The sequence below is a fragment of the Octodon degus genome, unplaced genomic scaffold (genome assembly GCF_000260255.1).
Source record: "Octodon degus isolate 3935 unplaced genomic scaffold, OctDeg1.0 scaffold00118, whole genome shotgun sequence".
Lineage (NCBI taxonomy): Eukaryota > Metazoa > Chordata > Mammalia > Rodentia > Octodontidae > Octodon > Octodon degus.
In genome coordinates, this window is record NW_004524694.1 from 1,636,743 (window position 1) to 1,650,118 (window position 13,376).

At 33.5% G+C, this 13,376-nt stretch overlaps 1 protein-coding gene and 1 non-coding gene across 2 annotated transcripts in view; one reads left to right on the forward strand and one right to left on the reverse strand.

Moving 5' to 3' along the window:
- The window catches only part of Vps13b (vacuolar protein sorting 13 homolog B), an 881,657-nt gene that overhangs the window by 146,425 nt on the left and 721,856 nt on the right, over nucleotides 1–13,376 (forward strand). The window lies entirely within an intron of this gene.
- LOC111812255 lies at nucleotides 10,275–10,381 on the reverse strand. The gene has a single exon (XR_002817811.1). It is a non-coding gene; the product is annotated as a U6 spliceosomal RNA (small nuclear RNA).

A 13,376-nucleotide genomic window follows, 5' to 3' on the forward strand; every position in this document is an offset into this window, starting at 1 on the left:
CTTCAAAGAGAGTTTTGTAGGGTATAGTAGTCTGGGCTGGAATTTGTTTTCATTGAAGACTTGAAGTGCTCTGCTCCATGCTGTTCTTGCCTTCATGGTTTGTGAAGAGAAATCGGCCGTAATTCTGATGGGTTTTCTTTTGAATGTGATTTGCTTCTTTCCTCTAGCTGCTTTAGTATATTATTCTTGTGCTGGATTTCCGGAAAATTGAGTATTATATGTCTTGGGGTGTGTGTGTGTGTGTGGTTTTTTTTTTTTTTTCCATAATTTTATTGAGAAACAAATAGCAATGAGACAGTTTCAAACCAAATTGCTCGGGCAGATTCAGTCATTAAAACGTTGCATACATTCTTCCTAGTGGTTAGTTGCTGTACAAGATGCGGACATCATATCCTATTTACAAATAGTATTACAACAAATCCTTCTATTCATTTAAGAGAATGTAACTATATATCTATCCTAACCACTTTGAATACAGAGATGCAAAGTGGACATTCATCTGTATCCCCTAGTTTTTGGTTTAATTCTGTTATTTGAATATTATAGGTTTGTTAAGTCAGCAAAGTATTCTGAAAGAGTCCAGTATTTAAGAGTATTGGGTCTTCTGCTTCACTGGTAATGTCAGAACTTGGTGTGTTTTTAATTCGGTTGAACTTACTCGGCGTTCTGTATGCTTCAGTTAAGTGAATGGCAGATTGTTCCCTCATATTTCTGAAGTTTTCTGCTATTACTTCTGCCCATATTCTTTTTATATCATTTGTATTGACTCCATCTTTCTCATTGATGCCTAGTAGTCTCACATTGTTCATCTTTGCATTGTCTTGCTATGATGGATTATTTTTTTCTGCATCCTAGTTGTTGTGAAAAAATCCTTTCTTACTTTTTACTAGCTGCACCGGTGTCTTCAAGATCTAAAACTCTGTCTTCACTTTCACTCAAACAGTTTTACAGGCTTTTGATTGAGATTTTAAGTTTCTCTATATCTGATTGACTCTGCTTCATGTGATCTATTTCCTTTTTGTATTGCTCATTGAAGCAATCTGTCATATTTCTAATCTCTATTTCTTTTTAATCACTGTCTTCTTTAGAAGCAGTTATTAATTCTTTTACTGCAGAGTTTTTTTTTTTTCAGATTGGATTTCCTTCATATGTTTCTGTATTTGATTCTTTACTTTGGATGGTATGAATTTAAAGATTTCTTTTTTTATTTCAGAAATTAATTCTGCTCTGAGTTCCTTTCTACCTTTCTGCTGTTGTTTCTTTCCTTGTTGCGCTATTGATTCATGCATTTCAACTGAGCTAGTGTCTTCTGCACTTGTTCTGGGTGCGCTGAAGGCCTGAGATTGCATTTTGCTCCTTGTCTTTTTCATTTCGTATAGCACTGACCTGTGACCTGTGGTGTAGAGCTTTGGTGCTGTTATAACCTTAGCACTTAGTGTAATTTGGGTGTAGATCTATTAAGTTTGAGTGTATCCAGTTATGCCTATCATGGTTCTATCTGTTGTTTTCAGCTCCTTCCTGTTTCAGCCCTTGGAAGTGAATGTGTTGTGTTCCTCTGACACAACAGTGAACCTGTGGTGTCCCTCTGTTGTGTCCCTGGCCGAGGGAGCACAGGGGAGCGCAGAAGCTCTCCCACACACTAATTGGGTCTGGGCTTGGGCTGAATCTGGGGATCTCGAGAGAGTCGCAGAAGTTCTCACTTATTTGGCATGCTTGGGGACTGGGGCTCTGGAGGGTTGCAGGGGTCCTGATATTGCAGTAGAGGGTTTCATTCATGCAGGTGCCTGAGTTTTCATCTGGAGGGGTCCCACAGGTGCAGGGAAGCCGGACACTCTCCCCCATGCTCGCCAGGCCTCGGCTGGGCTGGATCAACTTTATGGTTTCTAATGTGAAGGTCTATTTTACAGCTGTACCTTTTGCTTTTGTCATAGCCATTTTGTTTATGTAATTTGTTGAGTTTAATACCTTGATTGTGTTGTTGTGCTCCATTGCTGCTCTCAGGTGCTGACATTACTAACATAATAAGTAGACTTCCATTTTTGGTGGTATAGTGATGTTCACATAGCTTAAGGGATTCTTTTTTAAAAGAATTTTTTCTTTTAATGACGTTTTACTTACGAATATGTAAAAATTTCAAAGCAGAAATGCTTAGATGGAATTAGGGAGATATGCAGCAAAGAGTTGTGCATTTAGTTTCTGTACCACAAGTGCTTGAACTGCAGCTATGCTTTGCTATGGTAGATACTAAATTGTTCATGAGCATATAGTGCCTTTTAAATCATTTCTTTATGTAGTGCCTAGTAGTAGCTAATGCTTAGAACTTGCCTAATAAATGTGGGTTTAAATTGGGTATTATTCCTTTGAGATCATAGTGTTTCAGTTTTAAAAAATCCTACTACCTAATATAATCTTCAAGTATTCTTATGCATTTAAAAACATCACCCTTCTTCTAAAACTAACCTGTTTTAAGCATACAGTTCAATGTTTTTTAGTTAATTTAGTGAGCTGAACATTTTTCATTAGAATCTTATCACTGCAGTGACTTAAATCTTCTATCTATACATATACTTTTTCTAAGTATTTTGTAGTGCTAGAATCCACAATCTGTGGTCTTTTGTTTCAGATTTCATCTACACTATAACATATATTAGTGCTATATTCTGTTTTATTTTATTTTTTTGTTGCTTTTGTCTTTTAGAATAAGTAGACTTTATTTCATTCATTCCTTCTGTAGTAGACATTTGCCTTGTTCAGACTATTATGATTATTATAAAAGATGTTGGTATGTACAGTATAGTGGTAGTCTCTGTGGACTTATATTTTCAGTTATGTGGGGTACATACCTAGAGTGGAATTACTGGATTATTTAACAAATTTATGTGTAACTTTTTGAGAAACTGCCAGTCTGTTGCATTTTACATACCTTCCAACAATGTATGAAGTTTCGTATTGTTTCATGTTCTTGCCAGCTTTTGCTGTTGTGTGTGTTTTGGTTATGTTTATTCCAGGGGATGTGGAATGGTATCTCATGATGGTTTTGTAAAAATTAATTTTAGTTTAGTTAATTATAAGATTTTAGATTTAATTATTAGTTTTCTTTTTTATTTTATTTTATATTTCTATTTATTTATTTATTTATATGCAGTACTGGAAATTGAAGCCAGGACCCTGCACTTGTCAGGCAGGCACTGACTCTACTGAACTATCTCCTTAGCCCTGAAATTTTAGATTTTATATATTGTAGTAACTTAGATAATCATTTTTCTGTTTTACTTAAGACACAGCTTTTATTCTTATCCCTAGATTTTATATGTAACATAAATTCAAATAGTATTTCAGAATTTTAAAAGATGGTGAAATATTTTCCTATGTCAACATTAACTCTGTATAAAATTTGTCTTTGACAAAGTAATTTGCTAATACCTAAATATATGATAATAGTTAATATTGGTAAGGATTTTGAAAGGGATATTCTGACAACCTGCTGATCGACATGAAATTTCAGCATGTGCAATAAAAAGACTGGTATGAAGCACATATATTCATATGTAAAGATCTTGAACTCTAAGACAGTTTAGTAATTAAAAGAAGGCCATGCACATAAGCATATAAATGTTCTCATTAAAATGATAAATGTTAAATTTTAATTTATAAAATCAAAACACAGAAGCTTTAAACATATATGTTAAGATTATAAGAAGTGGTAAACTGTGGGAAGTGAAGTGGGAGTAAAGAATTCTTTAGTTTTTTTAGCTACCATTTAATTTTTATGAGCATGATTTGTTCTGTAAGTTGTCATTATGCAAAGAGGTGTGCAATCCTTACTTTTTATAACTACTCTCAAAAGTTGAGTTAGTGAAGTTTTTGTACTCATTTTATTTTGGAAAATGTGAACTAATTTTACTGTACAGGATATGAGTAATAACAAAAATACATTTTTGGAACCAATTTTTATGCTCAGACTTTGCATTTGGGGACTCTGTATAAATCTTTAGATCCAGCTGTTCCTGAGAATATTCTTTCAATTGCTGTGAGGTTTGTTGATTTAAAGAGAATGGATGGCTGTTCCTCAAGTATACATATGGCAAAAATTTTATGGTCTTACTATGAACTTAAATGGATTTTTTAATTTGTATGCATTTACTTCCACTTTTCTTCTATTTAAAATTTGAAGGAAGAATATTTTTTATGGAAAGACACATTGTTTCTGAAATTTCATCAGCTCTCTACTATGATTTACCATCAAAGGGTACAAGGAGAATCCTTTTTAAATTATGTTAATTAGTACATATTCATTTTCATTTATTTTATTTTAGATTTTTATTATACAATCAAGACCTACTTTTTTCGATTTCCTTCAGTTTATCCTGGAGTTTGTCCAACTTGAGTTTTAATGAGTTGTTTATCCCACTAGTTACACTAGGATTTATTTTTCCTTAGGGAGTAATGTTTGAATTGATAGATTTTTAACCTATTCTGTAAAATGAGCATATGTTCAGACTATGAACTTCTGGATGTGAGAAATAAGCATTTGTTAAATAAATTATTTTATACTTACCAACTTACCTATTAAAATGGAGCTTTAATGATATTTCAGAATAATTAAATCTAGAGGTTGTAGCTGTATATGAATTTATATAGAGCTGTTTTATTTTAAATAAAGTTTAATAAATGTGTAGTGGTATAAATCACAAGGAAAATTATATTTTTATTGTACATTTTCACTGACAATTTCATGAGTCCCCCAAATTGTTTAAAAAGGTTGTAAAATCCATTGATCTTTAAACAATTTTCTGAAGCAAGTATGTTACATTATGGTTTGATGAATTGGGTAATAAGTGATACTTGAGTGTTGTAGTCAGGGCTTGCAAGGGAACTGATTTAATATAGGACACATAATTTGTAGGTTTATTTTTGTAACATTCACCCAAGAAGTCAAATGTAGATTTCAAGCAATTTGTCCCCTCACTAGAGACCATAAGTCTGAGGGCATGGATCCCATGGCAGTGTCCTACATGAGTCCAGTGGAAGACTTAGAGCCCATGCCAATGCTCTCTGTGACTCAGTTAGAGGCATATAGGCCACAAAAATGTCCCATGCATGTCTTTATTGAGGAACTGCACTGCAAAGGTCCAAAAGCCAGTGGTGGAAGCTAGAAAGTCTGCACCAGTGGGATAAAGGATCTGTACCAGCAGGCTGAGGGATCTACATAGAAGCCAGGAATTGATGCTCAAGGTAAGGATCAGAGTTTCCCAAAGAGAACTGCAGATATCCTCATTGACAGGGAAGACCTGAGCTCCTCCTAGGATGAAAATAGCTGACTTCACATCCAGAAGACCAATACAACAAGCTTCTTCAGGAGACTCAATAGCATACTATCTTTCCCTCCAGTTCTCCTTTTATGTTTTTGTCAGGTGGGCCTTACACCCCCAGAACCACACTGATTCTAGTTTAGTTGGGTGTTAAAAGTATACCATTAGTTAATCCACTACAAATAGGTATTATTTTCCATACTTACTAATCTTCCATTGTTATCAACATGTTTGATATATTTCAAAATTAATAAAAGAAAAAGGGGAAAAAATTCTTGTTTATTGATACTGTTGTAGTAATGTCAGCTGACCAGTATCAGTAACATAAGCATACATGGTTTAAGCTACTACCTATTGCTAAATCGTTTTAATTATCTTAGTTTAAATGCTAGATATTTAAAATAATTACAATAAGACACTTTTATTTGGGTCAGTTTTAGTTGAAAAATAATCCCACAGAAACATGAGTGTAGGACACAATTTCCTGTTTATTATTGGACGTTGACTTTTTCATAAAATGTTATTTACTTTCATATTAAATTTGAAGGTGACAACTGTGTTCTTGGACATTATTAAAATGTAGAATAAGAATAAACTGATATTTGAATCTGCATATGGTTAAATTTATTCATGCCAGAGTTATACATTCAGGAACCATTTTATATGATATATGATAGCTTACAAGTTAGAGTACTCTATACAGTAGCTGAATTTATTGTAAAATAGTAAAGACTCCCTTATAAAAAGAGTCTGATTTATAATGCCTTATAATTATGGCTTTAGTTACAAGTACATGGCTTATACTTCTCTCTCCTATTTTTTACAAAAGCAAGAGAAGGATTGGATCTTATTCACTTAAATATTTGTAAAATTAATCAGTGAAATTTTCTAATGTTAGAGAAGATGAAATTTTTCGAGACGTTTCTGCTTCATTTTTGAAGGATAGTTTTTCTAGAATTAGAATTCGTGGTTGAACGGGTTTTTTTCCCCTCAGTATTTTATATAGTTTATCCCAGTGCTTTGTGTGTGGCCTTCATGGTTTCTGATGGACTATACCTTCAGAACTCAACCATGAGGTTTATACTTTTGCCTCAGCTTTCTTTTTTCTTTTAAATTTTATTTTATTTTGAAGAGTAAAAATAAGAGCAAGAACAAAATCAGAAACAAAGACAGAAACAGTAATGCACAACAATATATGTTATAGATTTTCAAAACAAGAATAGCTAATTAACAATGTTTGATACATGATCTATTTTCATCATCAGATTTGTTGCTTAGATTAATGGATATAGTTATGTAAGATTGGACATATTGAATATTACTGCTTGCTTTCAAGAAATTAAGTTTTTCTTGTCTTTTTCTGCCTTTTCAAAAATTTAATTTTAAAGTGATTATAGTAATAATTAATATGACATTAGAAATGGTACACATTTAGAAGACCGAGATGAGAAGGCTTTTTTTTTGGCTGGCTCAGGCTACCTTAAGGGTGGGTCTGGTACCACATGTGGTGCTGGGGATTGAACCGTGGTCCCCTGCGCTGACTGGGTTTGCCTAAGCAGGCACTTAAACAACTGAGCTAACCTGCAAGCCACCTAGAAGATCAAGATGACAGCATGGTTTTTGTATTACACATTGCTGTCCTTGAAGTGGTTGCTTAGATAGCTGGTATCAGTATACAAAGTTAATCAAGGTAAAAAAAAAAAAAAAGAAAAAAAAATTCACACATTAACACATTAACTGCTATTTAAAAAAAATAATGGAAATGCTTTTTTTGGGGTCTTTTTTGTTTTCATTTATTTTAAAGAGAGTATAATAATTGATAAGACCTTAAAATGGTACACATTTAGAAGACTAACATGAGAGGCATTCAACTATAGGTTTTATATTATACTGTGCTGTCCTTGGTATAGTTGCTCAGAGTGCAGATATTAGCATATAGAGTTAGTCAAGGTGAAAATTCTTATCATTAAGTGCAATTTTTGAAAAGACTGATGGAAATTAGGAGTACAGTCATTTCAGCCATCCTATATAAATACTTGCGTGTACAAACTCTGAACCCCAGTTTTTCTCTAATCTTTCTGTTATATGCATATAACATTCCAGGGAGTGGGGGGGGGGAGATATACCTGTCCTCCTATATTTGCAAAGTTTTTATTCACCAAACCATCATGCCCTAGCTGAAGCTTTTGGTTGGTGTATCATTTGCCTTATTTCTTATTCATTGTACCATGCAGCTAAAATTAAAACGTTTGCTTATAAAACCATGATTCTTTGTGAATAGGACTGTTTTGCTTATTTTGTTACTCCTACTTGTACTGGGGATGTGGGTTGCTTTCTTTGTTCCCATTACTGATTTGAGAAGTGAGGAATGCCATGAAGGAAAAAAGAACTATGAAATTTCTTGTTCCTAATGAGATTAAGCTGGTAGTTTGAAGGTGATGGAGATGGAATCTAGGACCTTTTTGTGTTAGGCAAGTGCTCTACATCCCTAGCCCAATTGAAATTTTAAGTTAAATGTTCTGTTTATTTCATGCTTTTGGTTAGTGTTTAGAGTTTTGATAAAAGCAAACATTTGTACTGTTTTGTTTCATTTATTGAGGCAAAATCTTTGGGCATTCTTTAGTCTGTTAATTTTGTGCACATCCCCAACCAGATTAGGGAGGTTTTAAAATGCCTATGATGGGGCTGTAATTCTTAGGCCTTGCTGCTGGATGGCATAAATCACCGGTAGTACATGCATAACAGTGCCACTGGATGGCTTTTTGTTGATTGTATTAGTAAAAGATGATAAATGTGATTAGATATTTGTACCATCACTAGTGTAAGCTGCGCAATTGGACAAGCATGTTTATACTATCCAAGGTGGTTCAAGCTGACAGGAATGTGTTAAATGAGTATTGTTTCAAAGAGGAAGTAAAAAATTTCTTGATAATTTAAATTGAGGATGGGTAAGATTGTTGGATGTATTGATGATATAATATTTTACCTGTGCATTTAAAGAGTTTTTATGAATTTTATTTTCATATAGTTATGATTTTATGAATATTACAATTTTCTAAAATACTTTGAATGTAATAAAGCCAGCTAATGAAGTAATGCAGATTTTTCAAAAAGAAGAAACAATAACACAGTTGTTTATATTTGGGTGTGGTTGTTAGGGTCTCTGAAAAAGCCAAATGAAAGTTGTCCTATTCTCACCTTATAGAAAAGACCACTAGTACTTCTTATTCCTGGAACTTTTTGTCTTAAAAACACATGGAGAAGGGCTGGCCTGATAGCTCAGTGGACTAAAGCGCCTGCTTAGGCATGCCATGCTGGCCCCATCCCTGTGGTGTGCTGAGACTGCTAGTGAGATTGGGCATGGTAGCACATGCCTGTAATCTGAGTACTTAGGAGGCTGAAAACAGGAGAGGCACTATGAGTCCAATTTAAGTAGTGAGAACCTGTAGACTCTGTCCTAAATACACGAAAATAAATAAACAAAAAAACACACGGAGACATAATTTTATATGTAACCCTGCTTCCTGTTGTTTTATGAGATCATATTGTTTTGGAGCTTGTATTTTTTTCTCAACCATATTTCATGATATCCTTTCACATCAGTAGGATGCCTATCATTATTCTCTTAACATCTGAATAGTCTTGTACTATAATTATATAAGTTTTCTTGTATACTCATAAGGGGATTTTACACGATTCCTAAGCAGTCTTATTGCATTTACTGTGTTCTCGTTCATTTGTTTCTAGTAGCATTTGTCTTATATCATTTATTTAATGTATATTGATTGTTTTCTTTCTTCTGAACTAGAATGTAAACTCTCTGAAGGCAGAGGTTTTCATTATTTTCTTTGTTCTTTCATATTTTAAAATGTTGGACTAAGATATTTCCTAGAATTGGAAATTAATAAATATATATTTGCTGATTTTATGCATTTTTTACATAATAGCTTCAATACTTTAAGAAGCTTTAAGCTTTTTTAAAAATTAATTTTATTGAGAAAGATCAATGAGACAGTTTCAAAACTGATAGGACAGTTTCAATAATTAATACATTGTGTATTGTTATCTTCGTAGTGATTATTCATAGTACAAGATGCAGACATAATATCCTGTCCAAACACTATTAGTACAAATCTTTCTTCTCATTGAATTAAAAGAAAGTAGCTGTATATTTATCCTAACTATTTGTATATACAGATACAAAATGGTCCTTCATTTGTATCCCCTTTTTTTGTTTAGTTTTGGTAGAGATTGGTATTCCATTGTCATTTAAATATTGTAGGTGTGTGAATTCAGCAAAATAATCCAATATAGTTCAGTAGTCTATAATAGTAGTGGGTTATCCATAGGTCTGGCAATGTCAGAAGTTGATTTGAGCCTTTTACAGCTTAGCATATACTATGGCTTTACTTTTTATACTTCATTTTTATACTTTTCTGTTGGTTAAGACCAAGATAAAGCAAGACCTGTATAACAAGAAATGTAACTTTTGTATCTGCCAAGGATTTACCCTGAAACCCTGTACCACAGTTTGTAGATCCTTTGTCAGTGTCAGCCATGTGAATGAGTTGCGGCCGTTGTCTGACCAAGTTGCTCTCTGTGAAAGCCCAAGAGCATGTTTTTACTCCATGTGACTCTCCTTAGGCACACTACATCATTGATCACTTTCCTCTGTGGCCCCATAATCTCCTTGATCAGAAAATTTGGGACACAACTGAGTTACAGGATGTTACAGTACAGGTTCTCCTATGTCCTGAGTCTTCACTGACTTTGAAAGGCTAGGGCCAAAATGTTGGCTGTCCTTGCAGCCCTTCTTTTTTCTCTAATTTTTGGTCTGCAAACTTAAGTTGTTAACCATCCAGAAGAGAAGCTTAGTGATATTATTACCCTATAACACAGGCAGTTGAGCTGAACTTCACTATCTGTCTGAATATCAAACATACTAGACATAGAAACATGGAAAAAAATATGGAATGCTTCATATATTTGTGTGTCATCCTTGAGCAGGGACCATGCCAATCTTCTCTGTATCGTTCCAATTTTAGTACATGTGCTGCTGAAGCGAGCACAAGAAGCTTTAAGCTTTAAGAAACTTCAAGAAATTAAAATTTAGTTTGTTTCTTTCTTTAAGCAAATTTTATTCATTTTAATGAGAAAAAAAGATAAAATAACAAAGAAACTAGGTAAGTTTAAGAAATTAAACGTTATCTGTAGCTTAAATAATAACAAGGTAACTGTACCTCATTTCTCTTGATGATTGTGGACACACACAGACTGAGCTGGATGGAAACTGAGTCAAATTTCCCTGTAAGGTCAACATTGTCCCTGACCAATGGATTTGATTTGGTTCTCATCCAACTTTGTTGGCAAACAAAATTGTGTAGAGAATCAAGTTTGTGAACCAAGAAACCATGATATTGCATTTCATTTCTCTGTGATCTACAAATTACAAAAGAATCTTCATTTTTGGCTTTCCTAACACTGTGGACTATAGTTTTCATTGCAATGGATAGTCATTGACTTGAAAAATGACTAAAGGTAGAGCATGCCTGGAAGTACCAAAAGTAATGAATTGACCCGACTGTCTATTAGCATATCTCAAATCATAATAGAGTAATACTTGAAATTTTCTTATATTCTTTTGGGGATGAATTAGTTCTAGACTATCTTTTATCTTTATGTTTTTGGTTTATTTTTGAGACAGGATCTTACTGTGTCGTTCAAGCTAGCGTTGAACTTGCTGTGTAACCTAGGTGACTTGGAATGCATGGTGATCTTCCTGCCTTAGCCTTTTGAGTGCTGGGATTACAGGGATATGCCCACATGCCAGCTGTACAAGGCTATAGTAGAAACATTAGGAAGGACAATAGAAAGCAAGGGGAAGTTTGGCTACTTTCATGTTGATATATTTACTTAATGCCCATAAAATTTTTTCTTTACCTTTCTATAATTCAGTAACTTTACAAAGATTATGATCATTTTTGGTTAGTTTGTTGAATAAAATCTATATTGTAGGCAACTTTTTAGACATTTCTATATATTATGTCTTTTGTACTTATTTTGTACTTTTCTCCAGGAACAAAGACTATGTATATTTTGTATGGCCCTGTCTGTTGTGTTTATTAGTTTCTGAAATAATTTCATAATTTTCCAAAAATTTTATTTTATGTCAATTTCTGAAGCTTACATACTCTGTTCTTGACTTTTAGAATTATATTTTCTTTGTCTAATTTTTAAATACTTTGTGATTATGTAGATACTTTCATGTTACTTGTTTTTAACATGTAGCCTTAATTCCATTTTTGACCTCCAAATTTTATTGAGGCCTAATTTTGTAGCCCACAATAGAGTGTGTAGTGATTAATGTGTATTTTGGTGTTGTTTGGGTGATGTTTGTCATTCTTTATATGTTAAGTAGGTCAAGTTGATTTTAATCTCTTCTGGCTTTCTGTTTGTTCTACCAATTACTGAAAGAGGAGTTGAAATCTAGTGATTTGTGTATTCTTATGTTTTACATCTTAAAAATTGATAATATTTGGCAGATCTGTACTATATGATGTGTTTTTCTACTTTCTGCCTCTTCTGTGATTTTTTGCTTCATGCTTAACATTTTTCTTGTTTCCTTACTTCTGTCTTGTAGGATTATAGTTGTTAACATTGCTTGATATTGTCCTACAGTTAATCAAGGGTTTATCCAATTATTTCAGTTGTTTTTCTTTTCTTGTCTTTAATTTCACGGGACTTCCTAAGAGCCTTATGAACTGTATCACACAATTGTCAGCCAGGCAAATAAAATCTAGAAAATTTCTCCCTCAGTTTTCCAGTTTCAAATTGTGAACACAAAGTACAATATTATTTTCTTCCAATACAGAATTGCTGTATGGAATGTCAATGTAAGTCTGCTTTTGAGTTGATATTTGTAGCAGGGGCTAGAAAAATAGGTAGAGTAAGAAGCTTCTTAATTGATATGCAGTTGTGCGTTACTTTGTGGTTATGATGTGGCTAGGAAAATGATAAAGGATAGAGATTTGTGAGGTACAGAGTTAGAGACTAAGTCTACTCTAGTAAGCATCTTAGCATATTTTTTTATATCTTTTTTTCTTATTAACCTTTAGTTTTAATTTACTGCTCACAAGCATTTCAGTTTTTGGATTAATTTTTTTTTTTTTTTTTTTTTTTTTTTTTTTTTTTTTTTTTTTTTTGCGGAACCGGGGATTGAACTCAGGCCCTTGCGCTTGCCAGGCAAGCGCTATTCCACTGAGCCATCTCCCCAGCCCCAGCATTTCAGTTTTTACTGTGAGATTTTGTTATTTGGAAAATTTAATTTCATGAAACATTCATAGACAATCAGATCATAGGCATTAATGGATTAGATGTTGCAGAGCAGAAATGAAAAAAAATAATTTTTCCATGGTAATACCAAGTAAGGATCTAGGTAAAATGTAAAGACTTCATAAATACTTTTGAAAGAAAATAGAGGCTAAAGCCTTCTCAATCAGAACACTTGAAATTAAATTCCAGTTTTTCACTTAATAGTATGGTATTTTTGCCTGAATTTATGTGGATGTATGTATCCATTGCTTGCTTGCTTTTCTTTCTTTCTTTCTTTCTTTCTTTCTTTCTTTCTTTCTTTCTTTCTTTCTTTCTTTCTTTCTTTCTGTATTTTAGGGAAGGGTCTACAGGGTGTTCAGTTCTCACTATTAGATCGGACTCATAGTGATTCTCCTGTTTGCAGTCTCCCAAGTGCTGGGATTATAGGCGTGCACTACCAAGCCCAGTCTCAATAACCATCTCAGCATGCCTGGGTGTGGGGCTGGCACCACAGGCCTAGGGATTGAACTCCTGACCCCTGTGCCTGCTTGCAGGCATTTTAATCCACTGAGCTATTTGGCCGGCCCCTGTATCAGTTCATTTCTGCATCTAAAAAATAAATATGATAGTCCCTCATAGCGTCATTATGACAAAATTCAATAGCTTAACAGATGTAAGACATTTAGAATTATTCAGTTCTGCTAATTCTCTATGTTTAAGTTCTGCTTTTATTATTATTATTATTATTATTAT